The following is a 21,264-nucleotide window of genomic DNA, read 5'->3' on the forward strand; positions in this document are numbered from 1 at the left end:
GATCTTACATAAAAAAAAATTTTTGTCCTACTATGTGCATAAGAGTACTCAATATACAGTAGTTGTTCAATAAATGCTCATTTCTTTCCCCTTCTTGATATTAATAATATTAACTGACTTGCTTGGTTTTATTATTCCCAATGCACTGAAGTCTGAATCCATATTCAAGAGGAAAGGCAGTTAGAAGCCAGATGCTGAGCTAGACATGTGTATATATATTTATTAGTTATACCTGTTATTAATTGATTAGGTACAATTCTCACAACAATCCTTTGGGATGGATATAATTATTACATTTTTAAGGAGAACTTAAGTTCAAAGAGGACACAGGGCTAGTAAGAAACAGGGAGGATCTGAACAGATACATCTTAGTCAAAGTCCGTATTTGTGATTCGCCTAGGCTCCTTTTACATCCCTTCTTCTATGATGTTAGTTTTGGACTGAACTATGTCCTCCAAAATTCATATGCTGCAGTTCAACCCCCCAGTACCTCCGAATATGACTAGTATTTGGAGATAGGGTCTGTGTTAAAATGATATCATTAGGGTAAGCCAAATCCAATATACCTGGAGTCCTTAATAAAAAGATGAAATTAGGACACAGACATGCACAGAGGGACGACTATGAGAAGGCACAGGGAGAAGAAAGCCATCCATAAACCACAGAAAGAGTTTTCAGAAAAAAACCAACCCTGCTAACACCTCGACCTTGGACTTCTAGCTTCCACAACTGTGAGAAAATAAATTTCTGCTGTTTAAGCCACTCAGTCTGTGGTACTTTGTTATGGAGGCCCGAGCAAACCAATGCACGTGACAACCCACATGCTTAGCATTTCCAGACAACATCCTTTTTGAAATATACACATGAAGCATAGAATTACTGGACACGACAAAGAACAGTAGAAAAGTCACACTAGGTAATTGAGTTCACTTAACTGACAATGGTAGAGAGGTGCCTTAAACCATGCTATGGATCTTTATTCTACGTTTGACAGGGAGATACTTCAACCCTGCTCCTCCTTAAAGTTAATAGAAAAAGAATTTTCAAACATACTTTTTTTTCAATTAGACACTACTGAAGTGTGCATTTCATTTTCAGCAACCAAAGCTGAAGCTATATCCCAGAGCTGACATGATTTGTGTTAGAGACCTGGTGAGCAAACCTCCTTGGAGTTTCCTGTTGTGGCTGGGCCCTCTGCAGGCCCACTTTCAGTTACTTAGGGAAGGGAGGTGGTAGAGGAATACATGTTAACTGTGCAGAAATGCAGAAGGCAATCATAAGAGGCAAACGGCCTTTTCGGAAGGGTCACAATCCTTGTTTGATAGTTTGAAAGCATGAGTTATCCATGGACGTAAGACCTCCCTCAAGGCAGCAAAAATTGTTTTAGGTACGTGGGGGGATGGATCCTAGATATGAAAATGTTTTCTTTCTTTTTTTTTTTAAATTTTATTTATTTATTTGTCAGAGAGAGAGAGATAGCAAGAGAGGGAACACAAGCAGGGGGAGTGGGAGAGGGGGAAGCAGGCTTCCCACTGAGCGGGGAGCCCGATGCGGGACTTGATCCCAGGACCCTGGGATCATGACCCGAGCTGAAGGCAGACGCTTAACGACTGAGCCACCCAGGCGCCCGAAAATGTTTTTTGACCTGCCAAAAGCCTACAGTACTTAAACAAATATTAGTATATCTGTGGTATTAAAATTTTATGGGAGAAGGGCAATTAGGCGAAAAATTATCTTAAAAAACTCCTTAGAGGGTGGTAATAAAAAAGTGGTTGAGAATACATTTCTAAAGGTAATCAATTGGAAATTAATTGTTGGTGACTTCATTATAAGGACCTTGCAGAATGGCCTGGATGTGGCATAACTACCTCGGGTTCCTAGTTTTTGAGTGAAAACCAATGAGTTACATGAACATCTAGTGAACTCATCTCCAGAACTGATAGCCAAGCAAGAATTCTAAGAAAGTTATATTAATTTTGTTTGGCCAAAAATATGATGTCGACTTCTTTTTCAAGAAAAGTACCAGACTCTGAGGTTGAAGGATATTTACTATTTTCCTCTCAGCATCCCCCTGCCTCCTCTAATATTACACAAATTCTCCCCGTAGCTACGTGGTTTGGGTGACTTTGTCCCCAGCACCACTCTCCTTCCCCAACACCACCTTCACCTTCTGTCCCCAAAATGGGCCCCAACCGCCACTGCAGACCCCACACATATGCTCTTCCACATTTCCACGCCTTTTCTCTCCAGTTGACTGACCCTGTGCCCTACTTCCCAGAGATTTGATTTCTGCTGATCTTCTGTATGCATATGGATGAATAAAGTGTTCCTCCCAGGCAACAGCAACACATTTTGCCAGTAGCTCCCATTAATGGTGGTTAGACTCCAAGGAGGGTCCGTGGCAGGTGGTCTAGCAGAGCATGGAATGAGCAGGACTGACTCTCTACAGAGCATAGCTGTGACTCCCAGCTCCTACACTTAACAGTCAATGACCGAGGGGGTTTGGGGGGGTGGGGGGTGGTGGTGAGTTACTTCCCCTCTTCAAGCCTCAATTTTTCCATCTGTAAATTGGGATAAACACAGTGTCTTGTCATCAATTTAAGTGTAATGTTAAAAGTGAAGCTCTGGGGGTGCCTGGGTGGCTCAGTCGGTTGAGTGTCTGACTCTTGGTTTTGGCTCAGGTCATGATCTCGGGGTTGTGAGATTGAGCCCCATGTCAGGCTCCGTGCTTGGGATTCTCTGTCTCTCCCCGCTCCCACCCCGTGTGCTCAATCTCTTGCTCTCAAATAAGTAAATAACTCTTTTCAAAAAAGAAAAACTAAAGCTCTGTTCCTGGCATATGGTACATGCTCAATAAATATTAGCTAAAACGAAGTCAATCAGTCAATCAATCAGTAACTGTACTTCCAAGCCTAGTTGCCACTCCTAGTTTAAATAAAGTTGCTATCCACCTATGTATTCTTTAATAATTCATCCCCATCAGAACTGTTCTTCATTGCTGATAATTCATTACCTCCATTTTCATTCATTACCTCTGGTTGCATCTGCCATCAAGAGTGCTAAAGAAAAATATACTCATAGAGATGCCAAGAGAGCTCAAAAATCACTGGAAGATAATGTTTCCCATGGCTCTGGGTCCAGACAATCTGTGTGGGTTTTATGTGAATCCAGCCCTTTCCTTTCTGTCTCTCAAACCTCATCATCACCAATTACAGCCACTGCCAATGAAATTCCCAAAGCCATTACAAACATCTCCATCCCCTCATTGCCCAACACAGTCACCAATGTTTGCCTGGAGAACCTGGCATCCAACACTACCATGACTGCCACAGAACACTGTAGTTTCAGAAACACTTTCTGTGCTGGGGGCAGCAAGCTTTGATTTGCAAAGGACTCAGGATTTAGAACTCTATATTTAGGGATTAAAAAATTCTTTTTTACTACTTCTGTCCCTGCCATATAAAAAAAACTCAAAATTACAAACCAAAAGCTTTTGGATGATATGCACTTAGAATCACATCCTAAAGTAATGACAACTTGACTCAAAATTACTCTCAGAAAACCCAAGGCTTTCTTTTAGTAGCTCTTTTTCTTGTCTGTGTCCTTCCCCAAATATAAGTAAATTCACGTTTTAACTCGGAACCTTGGGAAAAAAAGGCACAGTTTTTGACTATTGGTTTCCATGGCTGGTGAGTTATGCTTCACTATTGCAGATACACACAGACTCAGGAGATAATTGTTATGAATAGAATTGTTATGAATAGAATTGTATGAACTATGGACTTTGTTCTTTAAATAAAGTGCAGTAGCCCTAGGCTGTGTATGTGTGTATTTTCCTACAATCATACCCATTTTTCATAATTACTCATAATTCCTTAGAAAAAAGAGCAGTTAGCACTGTTGAGAGGAAAAAGATATTTTAACTTTCTAGAATAATGCCTACCAATAACATTTACCACTTATTGAATACTTGCTGTATTCAGACTTCATGCTATGCAGTTGACACATATTAACATCTTAGTACTCATAAGAACCAAAGGTGTGGACATTTGTAGTGACATCTGCTACTTTTAACTGCCCACCATCCATGCTCCTTCAGGCAATAGCATGGCTTTAGGAAGTTCTATTCTTATAGTTATGCTGGGAATGCTTATCAAGGTGCTTTCTCTGTCATCCTCATATTACTCTTCTTCCCAATGATTGTCTAAAGCTCTCATAGTTCTCAATGACTAAGCTTAAAGTGTTTACATATTATGGCTCCCATATGTCAGATATCCACATTACCTTTAAGTCCATCAAGAAAGAATAGAAGGTCTGTGACTACCTCCAAACCAAACAGTTTGATCATGTCTGGACTACTAGACCCATCCACCACTTGTGATATAGTCTATAGGACTATGTCATCACGGTGCTTTGTTCATCTTTCATTCATTCCTTTATTTCTTGAATAAATATTTACTGAACACCTATGTGTCAAGCACTGTAGTCATTATGAAGGATACAGTGATAGACAAACCACAGTTCCGCTGCTCTGGGAATTCACCATCTCTGAAGAGAGGGCCAAGTAAACAGGCAAACTTGACACAGTAAACCAAATGTCATGACAAGAGTAAGCATAAGGTGCTAAGGGAGCAAGCAGCAGGGAAGCAGAGAAAGCTCCTGGGCAGAAGGGAAGTGGAAATGAGCCCAGAGGAACAGGCAGCAGTGAAGCAGGGAGAGCGGAGAGCTGAGAGCTGCGGGTGGGAGGAGAAGAGCATTTCTAGTAGAATGAATAGTCTTTGCAAAGGCTCAGAGGCATGAAAAGCACAGTTTATTTGTATACCTCTGAGTAGGACAAGGGTGAAAAGATGTAGCAGCGTGACAGAATGACAGCTACCTGAGTTATCGTGTTGTTCTTGCAAACTCGGATAATGAGCATGAATTTAATATCCTGTCCTATGGGACATCTCTCCTTCTTCCCCTCCCCATGTCCCATCAGTGTCATCCATCACCCTTCCTTTGGAAGCACTTAATACATGGTTTCAGAACGTAGTGCACGGGGCTGACTGCACCATTCCTCCACAGTGCAGATTAAAGACCTTACCTTGCCTTCTCAAGGGGAGGAAAATATTCTTCTGTCCCTCTATATTAGCCAAGTTCCGTATTCAAAATAATAATCCATACTACCCCATTTTAAAATATGCATTTCATATTTTTAATCCATATGTTGAAATTACTTGGTTCTGTACTAGGATTCATAAAACTAAAGATAGGTATTATAATGACTTTCAATAAAATATCTGTCTGGAAGGAGCTGTCCTTATTCTTTTCTTGAAAGATTTTTTATTGCATTTGTATTCCTTTCTTTTTTTCCTCCCAGCGTTTATTTTAATAAATAAACTTACATATAAATTTTATTTAAATATAAATTACCTTAGAATAAACTGGGACAGAGGAAAGCTCAAAAGCTCTGTCCACCCAAGTAAATTTATAGGTATATTTACCTTCCAGTTCCCTCAGCCTCACAGACCTGGCTTCTCATTTTCCTCCAGTGAGTTATTGTGTCTGTAATCACTTGCTTCTAATTATTTACTCTGAAGGGGTCTACCTCACAGGAGTGCCCCACCCCCCATTCTTCACTGCCATCCGTTAATTTGGCATTGAGAAAAATGTCTGCTGCCATCGTCAGAAGAGCTCAAGGTAGACTCACCATGTCCCCTCCCTCCTGCCCAGAAGCCTATTTGTGACTTCAAATTCCCACCTTTAGCCCTTTACCTTATACTGAGAATATAGTCTTTTGTTCATCTTTCATTCATTCCTAATGAATGAAAGGCTAATCATTCCAGGGGGATAATCAGTTTCCTCCACCCAGCTCCTTGGAAACACAGTTATTTGACCGAGATTAAGCACAAGATAAAATAAGTCCTGCCCCAGAACAGCTTTATGAAATTATAAATAACACACTCAAGAATGACGATCGCCTTTCTTCCAGTGAAAAAGGAAAAGAGAAAGGCCCATAAATATTCTGAAGTCCCACCGAAAACAGCCATACATCTCTGCAGCTGCTTCATGCTAAAAAGAATTCAATTCCTTCAAATGCTTGGTGTTTTAGTTTTTCCCCTCTCTACTTCTATTCCGTGATAAAGCTGGGGTTTAAAGTATCTCATAGGAGAGAGGGAGTCATACAGCTTCATCATGAACATTTATTCTCTATTTAAATAAAGGATGTCTAAGATACTTTTAATTAAAGACTCTAGGTACATCTGTAACCTTTAATGAGATTTTAAAAAGCTTGACCATCACAATTTAAATTTATCTATTAGGGTTTTCTTTATCAAATTGTTGCCACTGCATAGTCCCAGTTTAGATTAATGCTTATAGATCCCCCCACCTCACACACACACACACACACACACACACTCACACACTCACACACTACTGGATGATTTTTAGACCAAACCAAAGACAGAAAAAGCCTGGATTTGGGGGCAAACTTGTTAGAAGCAAAAATCTCAACCCTCCCCTCTCTCCCACCAGCCTCACCATTCTATCCAACTCAAGCCCAATAAAGAAACAACCCTAAAACATGGTAAGATGCATGGGTGGGATTATCAATACCCTCATTTTATTCTGAACACCCCCTTTATAGTTATCTTCAAAACAAGCAACTGACACTATTACGAGCAAATGAAACAAATGGCTTGAACCTGTCATACTCAAGTGTGAGAGGTCGGGGCATACCAAGAGACGGGTTCTGAACGACAGAGACAAAGAGACAAAATTCCATCTAGTTAAGATGCTTTCTGAGTTTCCCTCAGGCCTTACCTCTATGTGCCTATGTAACTTTACTGAAACAACACCCTGTGAATTTTAAAACTGTCTCCTGGAGTTCATGTTATTGTGGTTTTTCAAAATAATCCTTTCCTCATTTCTCTCTACCCACTCCTGGACATAACCACTTGCCAAGTTAGATATGAATGTCTACATATTTTGCTTGACTTGTATTTCCGTGGAATGAGAAGGCTTTAAAGAGAATGGCCCTGGGCTACAGTTATGTCATGCAACATAACCTAATTCAGTTAACTGGACCAGAGCTCTAAGAAAACTGAATATAAAAAACAAACAAAATTGTTCTTGACATATGATACTAAGTATGCACACATTTACTCATTCAATCGGTCTTCCCTCAACAAATGTTTATTAACTGCCTATGATGTGTCATTCACTGTGCTGAGGGCTAGACAGACACAGTCCTTGTCTTCATGTGGCTTATAGACTAAGGGGATTTGAGCCAGGCTCAACTAGAAAACAAGGACTAGCTGCTAAACCATCAGCCACAAAAACATAAAGTTAGTGTGAGGTCCATCAATGGTACCCACTGTAACAAAAACTGATTATTCACAGGCATTCCTGATAGCAGATTGTATAGGAATCCACCGAAATAGTACCACCAACTTCCCTTTACATTTTGCTCACTCTCAATAGCCTCCATATTCTTCCTCTTCTTTTCCACACTGCATATACTGGAGCAGGATGAGAGAACGGCATGATGTATAATAACTTTTACTAATGAATTAACCTTTAAAGAAATCCCTTTGCAGCCTCAAGATTTAATTAACAGTGAAAGAACCAAGCTAAGCTTAGCTAAACTTTGTGCCAAGGATTGGGGTCCTTTCCTTCTATCCTTGAGGTCTTCTTAGATTATATAAATAAATGTGGTGTGGCATCTTTTTTTTTCTTCCTTTCTTTCTAGTTTTAAGATTTCTTCTATCTGCTCAAAAAAGGAAGTGTGGATCAAGAGAGAGGGGAGGGAGGAGGGAGAAGAGAGTGGGTAGAAGGAGGATTAATCTATCTGTTGTTCAAGGCAGCCTGACAGAGGGAAGAGGAGTATTGAACCACAGAAGATTAACCAAACTTCAATGTACCTTCCCCAAAGCAGGAGGAATGTAATGCTACGTGGTGTTCCACTGATAAGCAAATCCCTCTAAATCCTTTCAATTTATTTCTTGGCTTGGAGAAATTACATATTATTTAGGACGGAGGAAAAAAAAATACAAACCACCCACCCAACCACATACCATCTCTAGGAATTTAGACCAGGAGCCTATCGATTGTATACACCTCAGGTTTGGCTTTAATAGTTATTTTTCTTATTGGTGCAGGTTCTCTCTAGTATGGCTAGTCAGAAAGGCTTGGCTATGTTTCCACTGTAAACTCTTTTGGTTTTCACCACAAACTTTGAGTATTTAGGGTCTAACCATTACAAGGGAATGCCAAAATTTTAGCTGAAGTTCCAAGGACCTAATCTACTTTTCTTGCTTATCTTCTGGTCAACCTGCCACCTTCTTTTATTCTTTTTGGTGGTATTTCCATTCTAAGTAAGCTTTTTATTCCAATATTATCACCAAAATCAAGCCTCAACAGGTCAAATATTGATACTGACCAGGTCAAATATTAATGGAACCCACTAAAAGTGATGTAGGTTATCAGTTAATGGATGTTAAAATTCTGTACAAAAGTCTCTATCATGGAGAGCGCCAATGTGGTTTTTTTGAACCAAAAATGTACTATTGTTCTCTCTCTCTTCAGGGAGAAGAAATGGGTTTTGGGGGAAAAGTAGGAAAAACAGAATCATATTTCTTTGTGGGGACAGTTTTTCTCTTGGCCCTCTATTTTGTAACCTAAACTTACCACTCAACAAAGGAGAAACGGCCCTTCCTGGCAGTTTGAGATCACAGCCTAGGAAGGCTTAATAATAGACCCAAACATTGGAGGAGAACAATGAGTTGCAGGATAAAGCCTGTCCTGGATATTGGTCAGCAATTCCGAAAAAAGATGTAAGGTAGCCATTCAGTACAGAGCAAATAGCAGTGGTTCTCAATCTTTGGTCACCGACAAATTAGGGTATGCTAGAGGAGGAGAGAAAGGAGTAGAAAAATAGCAAAATATTGGGAATCAAACATAACCTTTTTTTTTTTTTTTTTTTTGTCTATGGAAAGCCACTTTTACTGAAAAGAGTGTGCAATGCATGGGAACATCTCTTTTGTCTGTCAATGTAGGAAAGGGCTGAGAACGGGTACCTTGAAAAACTAAAAGTATGACAGGTTCATGCCTAATAAGAACCTAAGAAAGAAATGCAAGCTCAAGATAACATAAACAAAACAAGGAACAGCACATTAGCACAGCCGGGAACTTACCGAGTATGTGGCACAGCAAACTTACCAAGAACAATCAAATGCAATGAACTGAATGTAAAATACAACTGATAAAAAGACAAGATTGTTTTTCCTTATTGCCCTGAAAAGAATATCTCCCACTCTGCCATGTAATATCATATTAGAAGAGGCAAATACAGGTGTCAGCACAACAGTAGCAGTTAAAGCAACTTTTGTGCATTTGACATTTGGTTTAATAAAATCCTGAGGGAGTTACAGGGAATCTGCAGTAAATTTGAGTCAGAACTCTAGGGGGAAAGTGAGAGCACATTGAATAACATGGTATCAAACCCCAAGAGAGGGAAAATTCAAAGGATTTTGGCTTTGGATTGAGAATTCATCCCTAGTTACTCATGTCTAAAAGACAATACCAGCTTCCCACAAAGGAAGACTGGGGGTGGGGGTGGATTCAAACATTCTTTGATTGGTAGGATAAATCCCAAGTTGGAGAAAGTCTTTAGGTACTGCTGCATGAGAAATTCACGATGGACTCACTCACCCTACAGAAGTCACTTCCTCATTCCCAGGCTGAACACACCTGAAGTGGATTATCTCATCTTAGATAAACAGATTCAAAACAATTTACAGAAGCAAACATAACAGAACTTTCATGTGGGAAAAACCAAGACTATTCATTTCTCATTTCTTATGGACAGCAAGGCTAGCAATTTCCCCCTAATTTCTAGGCAACAGCATTTATTCACTGTCAAAGTGGGTATTGGAAATAGAGCAGGTATAATCCCAGGCAGGAGACCTAGGCAGTCACACAAGGCTCTATGCTCACAAGGGCCTTGGGCTTGGTTTAATGCTCTGCTATTACCACCCTGAAGTTCTTAACCATTTTATCTTTGAACTTGTGTTTTATAAGTGAAGTTCAATGAGACAATGGAGCATGTGCATAAGGAAATGGGATACATGCAATGTGTGTGTCCAGCCCTGTTCCTTGCCACCCCTTCTACAGAGTCTTTGGTGCTCCATTAAGCACAGGATTCTGTGGTCCTACCATGTAATGGAGTAAGATGAATCAAATAGATTTATCTGAATGAATCCCCCAATTCTTTTTCCTGGGAGGTTGGTTTTACCTTCTAGACAAGAGTGACTATGGATAAAGTCTTAGTCCAAAGCTGACCTCCTTTGCATTTCCTTCTTTTAGAGTTTTATACCATATCCTCTGATATGAACACACAGGTAAGTGTGTTACATCTACTGAGTAAGTGGGGCTCCCACAGGCTATGTTTTCCCTTTGAATCAAAGTTGCTCAGAAAGCAGAGAGAAGGCAATGGCGTTCTAAGAACATAAGCCACCAAGGAAACCTACCACATCCTTTCTTACTTCTCTGTCTTAGCCAACCACTTACACTAAAAATAACAAATAAACAAGAGAAAGGACCACCCAGAGATTTTTTCCTTTCATCCTACCTTACTATCAGTAAGGTGAAGGTAGAGAGTGTCAGTAGACGGTGCATATATCAAAAAGTGAAATAAAGACAGGTGAGATAGTTTTGGGCAGTCTTCACTCTTCCGGTAAGAATAAAATACATATGCATATGTGAGCTATGAAATATGAATTGTGTTATTTCAGCGATTCTGCATTCAAATTAAATGCTCTCATATTTGCATTTAAAACTAGCATCACACAATATAAAGACGAGTGGTAATATTCATGCAAATAACTTAAACTTTTTATTTTTATTTACTTAAAATGGCATTAAATAGCAAATAAAAAGTCCTATGACAAGTTGAGAGACTGTGGAGAAAGGGGAAAAAAAGCTTGATATTTTTGCACTTTTTTTTCTGTTCTTTGAATGAGGGGCCCCTTAGTTATATTTTGCACCAGTTCCCGCAAATTCTGCAGCTGCTCCTGAGAACAGTTGTGCAAAGTGTCTTTGAGTCAGGCCAAAGGGTTCTAACGCGGTTTTTAGAAACTCAGATTATGACAAATAGTTTATGCTCCTGCGTCTCTTGCACTTCACTTCTGGCCTCATGAGTGTGGGCCATAACCAGTCTTATTCTCTGACGGGTACTTTGGGAGAAGAGCACCAGCACCGCCCCCCCTCCCCCAACACACACACACTGGTATGGCTCTTCTGTGTCCGAACCTCGCACTGCCCCCTCACCTCCGTATCTGCCCACACCAGAGTTTAATAACAACTGAGAACCGATGGTACAGAACCAAGGACCTTTGGCAGCATTGAGTGTGAGGTAAACTTTCCCTCTGAGAACTCTGAGAACCAGCTGATCTTGGGAAAAGTGGGCTGCACTTCCAAACTGGTCCTCTAGGAAGAGAAAATCAGTAAATACTAATACTGCTGAGTCAGTGCATCTTTAAAAACTTATGTCAGAAGAATATTTTTAATTTACACTCTGACTCTTTGAAAGAAATCAATATGTCATTTGCTGGGACTTTTTTCTTTTTTTTAATCCAAGGATCTTTATTTAGCTTTTCTGTATTTTTTCCCCCTAGTCTTCTAGAGAGCAAAGGAAAAAGTGTTTTGTTTGTATTCGTATTGATTCGATCACTTTGAGCAAAAAATAAACAACTAACTACAGCAGAGTAGCTTTAAATAATCTTTTAGGGATCAAGATCTCTAAGCAACGTAGTCTCTCATTCTAGGTGATTGGAAATAAACAGAAATCAATAAAGCAGGATTACTGGGCAATAAACAAGAGAAGCCACATTCATAATTTAAGAGGCTTCTTTTCATGCATTCATTACTGAAGAATGCACTTGAGCCCTATTCTATTTTTACAGCAGCATAGATTTCCTCCCAGCATGTAGTCTTGTTTTTCTTCGAATTCTTTCTTTTTTAATTTTTATTTTTTTGAGAGGTGCTGGAAAGAGCCTTTCAACATATATCCAGAAGCTCCCTCATTCCTAAGGCTGCTCAGAGGAACCAACAGACAAAGAAGGTGCTTAGCACACAAGGCAAGGATTTGGCTCCTCAAGCTCCTCCCCTCCCAGACCTCTCTATGTCCAGCAAAGTTCCAGGGAAGGAACAACACATGGCATAATATGGGGGCAGGGCCTGATGGAACAGGGTCCCTGCCTTCAAAGTGTTTACACTGTAGCAAGAAAGACAAGTGTTGGAGACATTGTCAATATCCATTCTACTCTTCCTCCTTTCTAGGGCTGGCGATGTGACCTGCCAAAGCAAGTCTCCTTTGCAACTAGATGTGGCCAAGTGGCATCCATCTGGACAAAGTGATAGATAAGGAAATCTGCTAGAGGTTCCAGAAATACTTATTCTATTCCCAATAAAAGAGGAAGAAATGGCATGAAACAAAAGACCTGAGAAGTTGACTTTGATATTGTTAAGTGTATGACCTGAGCCCAAACAAGCAGTTTTCTACTTTCCAGACTCCAGAATTCTTGTTAAGTGAGAAAATATATTCCCCTGTTCAATCACTGCAGGTCAAGTTTTCTCTTACTAGAAGCTGAACACAATCAAAATGGAGACAGCAATGCAGAGAAAGCAACCAGAGACAGAGAGATGCAAGGTGAATATGAGTGGTCTCCGCCTTTGGTGGCCAGTAGTCACCAGGTGGCATTTTCATAATATCCAGAAGTGGGACTTGGAAAGCTCCACAGTGATTATGGCGTTCTCATATGCAAACTCCATAGCCCAGATGGAAGTCCAAAAGAAGCTTGAAAGAGGAGAGATCATTTGGAGTTAGATAAGCCGGGATAAACATTTTCACTTCAGTGACAGAATATATTTTGAATTGAATATCCTATAAGTATGTGCAATCTACCTATCCCAGACAAAATGGCGCCTCTCTCTATGGCACCATTACCCTCAGGAACAAGCCTAAACCCTCAGGGTCACCTCTGAATCCTCGCCTCTCAGCATCCCACCTCCAGGCACCAAGTCCCATGAAGGCCCTCTCTAAAATGTCATTTTACTTTTTATTTCTACTGCCCTGGTTGGTGGGTTATACAGATGAATCTTGAAAATCTTTAATCAAACTCCCTGACTCCACTTACCTATCTTCAATGAACCCAAGAAAGCATTGCCAGAATAAAAACACAGCGTTCAATGTGACACTCTCTTGGCCTAAACTTATCCCATTGCCTATCAAATGAATTCTAGACTTAATTTTTTTTTTTTGTAAATTTCAATATCTTCTACCTCTGGGCTCCATTGTAACTTCGTAGCACTGTCTTTCACTACCATTTGCCCCTATGAGCACTTCCACACTGCAACTACTAAATAAATGTTTGCTATGCTTTGAACAAGCCTGATAAGTTCCCCACAATGTCCTGGCTTATACCACTCCATACTCAGCTCTACCTGCATTTCATTCCATTTATACCTAATAAGATTCTACATATCCTTCTTTAGGACACAATGCCGACACATTTTCCTGCAGCTTCTTCCTGATCCCACAGTTGAAAAATAAAATATTCTAGCAGGCTAACTTAGTACTTTCTTCAAATCTCACTTAATGTACTTACTATATTCTGACTTACAATACACATCTGTTACCACAGGAAGTTATCCACAGGACTACAGTGCTGGACCAGTGCTTGGGTGCACGATATGTGTTTAAATGAATTGCAGGTGCTTAGGAATGTCCATGGATTAAAATCGAATTGGATAAGCCAGGAGTCCTGTTTTAAAAGGGTGGAAATGATATGAGTGGAAGAGAGAAGTGCTTCCCATTCTTGTCAGATTATTATTAATTATGACCTTAGGAGGTGTCAGGGGCAGGAATGCTTTTATAAGCTCTTTGTCAAGAATGGGAGTTGCTCTGCAAGAATATATTTGCTTTCAAGATACACGCTATGTCTCATTGGTCCAGACAAACCTAGACACGACTTCCCTTCAATACTACAATCACGTACCAGAGAGTCAACTCCTTACCTGCAGGACTATAGGTTTAAACTAAGTCATATATCATGTAGTAATCCAGATATTGGGACAATTTAACATTTTAATAGACCAGCCTTTTGCAAAAAGTCCAGTAAGTGCCAAAAAAACAGATTTGGGGTTTTTCTTCTCATCATTCCAAAGAGTCTTGGCTGAGCAGAGACCAGGAAGAACCAACCTATGGTCCTTTGGTCACACTAGTCCTGTCTTACTTAAACCTTTAAGTAGAATTCTTTATATAAAAGAAAGTAAGAGTAAATGTAATTGCTCTGAATAAATGCCCTGTAAAATGACTTCGGCAATTATGCTGTTTGTAAGTACCTCTGAGTCCATTAAGATAAACATCTATCTTTGAATATTCACATTAATGCACTAGACTGTTCTTTCTTAGATAAATCTTACTAGAACATTGTGCAGTTAACAGTTTATCATCCCTTGCTCTTCTTCCCTTCGATGCACACATTAATGCATGCAGGGGGAGAGCGTTTCAATGGTGCTAGTCACAGAGCACACATTAACACACAGGGCAGTCTCTAAACATCTTTTTTTTTTTTTTTTTTTTTTTTTAAAGATTTTATTTATTTATTTGAGAGAGAGAGAATGAGAGAGAGCACATGAGAGAGGGGAGGGTCAGAGGGAGAAGCAGACTCCCCGCCAAGCAGGAAGCCCGATGCGGGACTCGATCCAGGGACTCCAGGATCATGACCTGAGCCGAAGGCAGTCGCTCAACCAACTGAGCCACCCAGGCGCCCTCTAAACATCTTTAAATGCAGAATAAATGTACTTTAGGTTTTAAATAGCTTTATAGGCTGTACACCCAGGAACACATCCGACTGGACTCTTAATTTCCCATGTAGGTAATATCTTATAGGCAAAGGCAATAAATGCTTATATTTAAAATTATTTTAATATGCTTCCAACTGCTCAGCACAGAGAGGTTCCGATGGAATCTAATTCCCTGGTTACTCCTCTATAAAAAATATATCTCTTTATTTATATCATAGGATATATCTATGGCTATATTTGTATTTTAAGTGTGGGCCCTGATTTCATTAACTTTTACAGTCAAACTGGGAAAATACTCAAGGATCCCCAACACCTATTCAAACCATTAGTTTCTTCTCTGTTCAAGTGAAGGGCAGACATACCCCATAAACAGTGCCTGGCTTTAACTGCCTTCTGTGGGTGTCATGCTGGCTATAACAATGATATCGGCAGGGGTCATATAAAATTTAACAGTCAATAGTCAACAATCAGCGTAGCAGGGGAGGTAATCAGAACAGACAGTGGCCATAGTGCTGGAGCTGGGTCCTGGAAGCTTTGGCTGTCCCAGGCCTTACCATACGGACAGAGGGGAATCCTGATGGGACGGATGCAGGTGAAAGGACAGGACACTTGGTGTCTTGAGGCAGTGGCTATTTATCATCAAAGTGTTGAAATAATTTTCACAGATTTAAACAGATTGTTTAGCAGATGATGCTAAGGACGTCAAGGTGACATCTTGAATTTGTCTAGGAACAAATTCCTTCACATTGAGAAAAAATTCTGTTGAGTGTTCTCCAAGGATATTCCCAGCTGCGCCCAGGTAGTTGTCTCACCATTCACTTATTCAAGTCTTTTCTGCTTTGGGGGAAACAAAGAGACATCTGAAGTGGCCCCAGTCCTCAAGCTTATCATTGGCTAGGTAAGTGCCTGGGACAAATATCCTTAAGTAACAGTAACAAAAAAAATTTTTTTAAAGGGCTCTGAGGGAAGAGCAATAACTTGTGGCTGGATCGGCAGAGAGGAATTTGTGGAGATGGTAGTCTTTGGATTTGGCTTGTGACAAGATAATAGGATATTAACAGGCAGAGGTGGGGACAGACAGTCCAGGTGAATGGTACAAGTTAATGCAGAGAAGCAGGAAAGCAAGAAGGAGGGAATAGGAATAAGAAACTAATTTTGATTGCCTGGAACATAGAGTAAATATGGAGAAGTCGGGTTGTGGCATGAAAAAAAAAAATTATACAGAGAGAGAGAGACAGACATGAAGAAAGAAAGACAGAGGAGGTGTTGATGGCTCCAGGGAAACCTAGCTTTGCCACCTGACATACAAACCAAATCAAATATACATTAATCGTGTACCAGCAAGATGATCTTCTTACACAAATCCCAGCACATGTTATTTGCTTAATCCCAGGAGGAAGGCACATTCTGAGCATGTAAAGGAACTGGGAGGCCAAACCAATTTTCACTGCTGGGGACACTCAGCTGAACGAGGACATTCCTATAGACACTCCAGAGATGAATGGAATGCCTGTCTGCACCTCTTAAGAGTAAGGCCTCCATGAGAAGGTAAAAAAGCCTTAAAAAGAATTCGTATCTGTGGGTACGAATTTTACTCTCTGTTTGGAAATTTATCCTGCAGAGTTCTTCTATCTGCCCACTGAATAAAATGTTTAGCTTGAGAGACAGTTAATAAAAGCCTTGCAGAGTTACTTTCCCCCCTGCTGGGGATGATTTAATGCCACACATTTAGAACGGTCATGTTTATGCCTGTGTGTGTGCGTGCGGGCGTGGGTGCGCATGCGTGCAAGAATAACAAAAACATAAAAGGGACAAAGTTTTAACGGCCCAATAGATTCCCAGCTGGAACACATTTTACGAAGGGAAAGTTACATAAAAGAAACTTGGGTAGCTTTAAACACCATCTGGGCCATGCTGTGCTCATTTGAGCTTTACCTGTTTAAAAAAAAAAAAGAGCAACACAACAAAAAGTGCCTACAAACACAACTAGAGAAGAGATTTTCTGATTCTTTGGAGATCAGATGCTCTTGCCTTCAAACCTGTGCAGCACATTGCCTTCAGTCCTGTTTGGTTCAGGGATACATTTTCCTTTTTAAAGTAACTGAAAGAGCCTTCTAAAGTCTAGTCCTAATCTTTGGAAGAGAAAGAAAAAGATGTACAAAATAAACCCGGTACCTTTTAAGCCTAATTTAAAGAGATTTCCAAGCAACTCAATTACTTTCTGTAGTCTTCAGAAGTAAAAGGTAAACCCATGTATCCCCATAGGTAAAACACTGGCATTTCCAAGCCGTACTGCATCACGCAACCAAAGAAAGAAACAAGACAATAACGCTAAGGGCATAGAACTAAACCCAGGACTGAAACAACAGGGTCATAAGCACAGAGCACACCATACCTTCCAGTTTCTTATTTTAATTAGTCAGCGCCAAGATTGGGATATTTAATATTCATAAACCAATTTACGGGTAGAAATGCTTTTGGCTCTTACTTTGATTTTTCAATAAAACAAGAATCCATTTCCATCTTTTACATAAGACATTAATACATCTGCAGGAGAGAAGTTTGACGGAGGGTTTAATTGTATCCTTTTATTAAAAGGGAGAGTAATGTTTTCTCTCAGGAGACAATTTTCATGTGAAGTTTTAATTGCCAAGACTCACAGCACCCCGTTAGACCATTTTTATTTATTTATTCTTTTTGCATTATAAGGGTGATGAGATCACCAAAGAGGCAAATCCTAAAGGTCATAGAATGAGTCCAGAAGACGCACAGGATTCATACTTCCTTTACACAGTGAGTCCTAAGGCTTAATCAGCAAAATTCAATAAAATACAACTAGCTTATGATAAAGGAACTTCTAAAGACATATATGATACTATTATAATTTTACATAATAAGATGTATAGAATAACATTACTTTTGATCACATTTTCATTTTTTATTTATTTCTTCACATTTCCATTTTTTAAACAAATTACTCAAGGCCCCTTAAACTGTGTGGCATCTGGACAAAATGATTGGCTTTGAAAATTTTAGGAATTATATTCTCTGGATGGAGTTGAAGAATGAATGCTTTGAAATTTCTAGTTTTTAGTGACTGTCAAAATAGGTTCTGGGGAATAAAACAATGAGAATTTGGAAATACAGCCTTTCCCCCATAAACATCACCATTTGATCTTTTAGGGAGATAAGAACAGGGCTATGAATACTGAGTCTACTGTAACACAAGCTTGTTTCTTTTTTTCTTTCTTCCATTCTTTGTCTTTTTTTTAAATCCTCATCTGATTCATAAAAAAGCAATTTTAATTTATTTTCCCACTTAATAACAGTAATGACCTTCTGGGTCAAACATTTCCTTCTAGTTAATGATCAGTTAGCTGAGAGCCTGGGTAACAAAGACCTTCAGCCTAGTCACTAACTGCCAATTAACATCCACTTTATCAGTCAGTGCTGTTTAAATATAACAAGACATATGCCAAGCTATCCACAAAGGGCTGGATACCAAAATCATATCATTAAAAACACACTTCCATCAAGGCAAAGCTCTCGGGACATTTATGCTATCACAGCGGTCGTTTTCCTGAAAGATAGGCAAGTGGCAATGTGTCTCCTTGTTCCAGTTCTCAGCAGAGGGACCTTGCCTGTAAAAGACAAATCCCCTCATCTCTGCTGGTCTGGGAGAGAGTGAATGTTGGACACCCCACAGAGACTTAATGGGGGCACTTCAAGGAGGAGCTGCTGAGTCCAAATGCTGTCCCGTATGTGTGGCCAAAATGCTTATCTCTTTGGGTCATAGTAGACCTCCTGCTAGAGTCCTGCCACCTGAGAGAATAAATCTCAGAAAAAAACCCAAATTCAGATAATTATATTCTATGGGCTTCTTCCACCAGGTTTAATTGGATTCAGTTTCTTTCTTCTCTCTACGTTGTTATATAATGTATGCATTCCTAGGCAAGACCTTGGAAACTCTAATGCTGTTGGCTAAAGGCTTCAAGACAATCATTTGTTGATTAATATTTTAGAGCTATAATGCAAGAGATGATGAAAATCACTAGCATATTACCAAATCTGTCATTCATTCATTTTTTTGCTGCCCCCAAAGATTTCAGTGCGTGATGGAATAAATAAACTTGAATATCATTCACCATGGATTCCATACACTAGCTCCATCAAATGAATGAAATAGTTCTAAAAATCTTTAAGGGATTATGATAATCACACTTTTCATTTGTATAGGGACTTCACTTTCAGAATACTCTTTACATATGATGCAGAGTCCTAGCAGGACTAGTGAGAGATCATACTCTTAGTTGTAACACAGACCAAACAGGTCTGTTGGTCTCCATCAACTATTTTTGCTCCATGACAGAATGTGGAAAAGTAACAGACAGGTTAATGGCCATGAATCTAGCTCACGGCTACCACAGAGGAGAGAGAGGGCTACTTTCTATGTTCTAAATTTTAGTCAACTTGTTATTAAAGCTTCTGTGAGCTTTTAAGTGGCAACTTGTTTAAAACACATCCTTCAGGAAATAAAAACACATTTAATACTTATAGCACAGCGCTTTCAAGGGACAGAAGAGTTTTCAAGTTGTGAAGGGAGTCCAACGGTTGTCAGCTACCAGTTGTTATGAATAAGTCAGGTTTGTTCTTTTCTTTTTTGAGGTATAATTGGCATACAATGTTATATTAGTTTCAGGTGTGCAAAGAGGCGGGTTTGTTCTTATGCCATGAACATATTCTGCAAGACCCTTCACCTGCAACAGGGCAGGTAAAATAGAAATTGCACTACATAGAATGTAGCTATAGAATAGCATAGAATGAAACTATGTAGAACACTTAAGAAGACTTTTCTGCACCACCTTCCCATCCACAGAATAGACAAGAAAGTACCTTTTGGTGAGTAGCCCCATAAAACAACATGAATGATCTTGGAATCTTTCTACCAGCAATATAAGCAGTTGAATATTAGCTCTGGTGTGGTGATCTGGGGGTGGGGATTAGATTTGTGTGGAAAACTGCTTCCATAGCAGTGGATTCAACTTGTATTTTGAGTTAGACGAAAGGCCAACAAATGTTGGTCCTTACTGAACTTTACTGTGTCCCTGATCCAGACTGGAAAACAGAGAACTGGGTCAAGTGAAATGTAGCTTCTTCTAGTACCATACAATGCCGAGATGAGACAACAGATAAGAGAGCGGGAACCCTGGTATCCAGAGAAGAACCGAGGGCATGATACGAATTCTTCTGGCCTACTTTCATGGAACATGAACAAAGGGATGAGTGCTGGAATCAGATCCTGTTGGATGGTGACAGATGTCAGCTTACTGTCTTCTTTTCTGGCTCCCTGTGTGCTTCAACATGTCATGAATTCCCATGCTGTTTGGCCCTACTCCTTTTCCCATGTCACGCTACCACCGACTTCTCTATTTCATGCCTATTCTTCACAAAACACATTTTTCTTTCTTTAGTTACAGGCTGGACATTTGAATTATATCAACCAACCTATGGCATAGAGTTTGGCTAGTAATCAGGAATTAAATAAATAAATGGGTAGGCAGAAAAACTGAACATCAGGAACCAAGAGAAGCAAGTTTTTAGCATCTAACAAGGCAAAACTATACTAACTCCTAAAGCAATGGGATTACTCTGCAGAACAGCAGCAGACCCTTATTCAGTTTCAAGTGTTTCATCAATTATTTTTTTTTAAAGAAATTTACCTTCTGAACCAGAAGTTTCAATATGCCTGAATTTAAAGAGAGAGATGCATCTTACGCAGAAGTCAAGGTACTATTTGAGACTGTCTGAAAGAAATACTCCCCACAGGGTTTTTTGAGATGGTAGATGATACAGATGCAGCACAATTTACTATACTTCCACATTTGGGGGCACTGAAATGACCCCCTAGTCATGCAAGATCCTGAAATGAAGTTCAGGGACCCTAATGATAGCTTTCTAAGGTAGAAAAGATGAATGATGTACAATGGAAGCATTTGCATCAGCAACATTTAAACGAAGAGTTTTCTGTTGATCAGGATATTAATTTGATGGAACTTTTTATCTCTTGAGCATTCCAAATTGAGATTGTACTAGACCTAGCTCAATAGACATGGTAGAGGTTTTGTGATTATTAAATAATGAACCCAGAGAGATTTAAAGGTGGTATATAAAATAAGAGGCTTAGAGGTTGACTATCTCAAAATGAATAGCAAGGAAACAACAAAGAAATAATTACCCCTCAGAAAGTGTTCATAAATTGTTTGGTTTTCCCCAAAGGCCAGAAGTATATGTGAAGCGTTCAGCATATATTTTCTCTAGAAGAGAGTAGAAGTATGGAATTGCGGACTCCCTCATGAAGATGTTATAAAGAGAGATAATATATAAATTATGGAGGCCCAAGGAGTGCATGGTGTC

General features: G+C 39.6%; 1 protein-coding gene across 8 annotated transcripts in view; it reads right to left on the reverse strand.

The window, feature by feature from the left end:
• NRXN3 (neurexin 3) overlaps nucleotides 1–21,264 on the reverse strand; it is a 1,459,332-nt gene that overhangs the window by 49,418 nt on the left and 1,388,650 nt on the right. The window lies entirely within an intron of this gene.

This window comes from Neomonachus schauinslandi, chromosome 9, assembly GCF_002201575.2.
Source record: "Neomonachus schauinslandi chromosome 9, ASM220157v2, whole genome shotgun sequence".
NCBI lineage: Eukaryota > Metazoa > Chordata > Mammalia > Carnivora > Phocidae > Neomonachus > Neomonachus schauinslandi.